Source organism: Habropoda laboriosa, unplaced genomic scaffold (genome assembly GCF_001263275.1).
Source record: "Habropoda laboriosa isolate 0110345459 unplaced genomic scaffold, ASM126327v1 scaffold18, whole genome shotgun sequence".
NCBI classification, from domain to species: domain Eukaryota; kingdom Metazoa; phylum Arthropoda; class Insecta; order Hymenoptera; family Apidae; genus Habropoda; species Habropoda laboriosa.
In genome coordinates, this window is record NW_017100152.1 from 2,298,739 (window position 1) to 2,300,593 (window position 1,855).

Genomic DNA, 1,855 nt, shown 5'->3' on the forward strand with positions numbered 1-1,855 from the left:
ACAAAAAAATTAGAAAAATGTACAAAAATTCATAAAAATAGTAATAGTTACACAGTACAAATTACATCTGGGTAATTAGAGTAGTGTGATCGAGAAACGAGCATGAAAAATTACGGTTCCCTACTAATGTTACATTTTCTTTTTATCTTTTCTCGTGTGTATGTGTATGTGTGTTTCCCATTTTTTTGTCGTCACTTCTTTTTGACGGTTTTTTTTTGTTTTTTCATTTTTTTGCTTCTTAATCGCCGTTCCAACGAGATAAATCGAACTCGACGGCCACGGAGGGTATGATTTAGGCGCGTGCTAAATTATTCATTATTCGTAACTAGTTACGTTGTTGCACGCGTACATACACGCTTGATCCTCGCACACCTTTTTCTTCGAATTCCCTGGCGGTATATTTGCCTCCTTTTGTCGGATCCTCGTCCGATACCTTTCACGATTGGATTTCCTTCGCAAAAGATCACATTACATACCAAACGTGTATATACACGTATATCAGCGCAAAGTGAGTTTTGCTGCACTCACATTGTCGCCGTTTGTTATCCGTACCGGTGCAAAATGAATAAAATTTAATACGTATTTAATAAGAGCAACTTTCGATTGGACAATACGGAAACCTAGACGAAAGAAAGAAAGGTTTTCATAGTTTTCGTGGTATCATTGATCCACGGTATATCGGATCGATTTATCGATTATCAAGGAATTGATTTATCGGTAATGAAAATTTGGAAAATAACTAGGGAATTGTGTGGGAAAGAAACGCGACTACAACTCATCTAGCATGCTAGGGCTAAGAGAGCGAACGATGAAAATGCAAGTACAGCAAAGCGAATTTTCCCTACGTGGCACACCGTGCACCTGTATCGACCTCGTTTCCTAAGACGATCTTAATTTTACTAATGCCACAATACTTAGTCACCGCACTGTTTCCTTTCGACGTATGGACGTAATACAAACAGTCCCGATCCTTCTAAATGAAATAATATCGAAGGGAGCCGGCGCGGCGGGGAATCAGTTAAAATCTTTTTTCTAATCGATCGTTCGAGTTCAACTAATAGAAGGTACATACATACTAAAAGATAGTAGGTATGCGAGGGTTGGCTGTTGTCCCCGACAGACTGGCTCCTTCGTCCACGGCTCGAGAGTTGCCTCGCGCGATAAGAATTTTTCCCTACTTTTCCTTTTCTTTTTCTTGAAAAATGTCTAAAAACTCGGCCTACATGTTTTAAAAGAACATAGAATGTCGCGTAGTCGAAGGTTAATCGTGTACGCGAAATATAGAAAGTTAGTCAACGATAACAAGGGGATGACGCGAGACGAAGGGGAATCCAGTGCTAGTGTTTGAGCTAATAGCTGAAATTCTATATTAAAAGAATTCCTCGCGAGATCGTTGTCTTCGTCAACGTTTCATTTGGTTTCGCAACTCGGTATATTAACCAGCACTGGTTCGGTACTTGCGTTTCTCCTTTCCTGCCGTTCGTCGCGCGATCACATGCGATTAAACATACGCGCATCCACATACACACCCACTCACAGACGATCCGAGCACCCCCGCGACACACGAGCTTTTCATTCTTCGCTCCGTTCCTCCCGCTCCCGCTTCCGGTTCCGCCCCCGAATCTTTCTCGTCGAACGCGATGCGACGCGCCCTATACTTGTATACACAACTATAAACGGTACTCTGCGAGCAAAAAAATAAATTCTATCGTGTACATACGTTATATTGGCTACGATTAAGCTACGATTAATCTCGTCGCACGATTCTGTGTATCGCGTGCCTCCGCTATTCGAACGAGAGCTGCACGACGACGACGACGACGACGACGACGACGGCGACGACGACGACGACGAC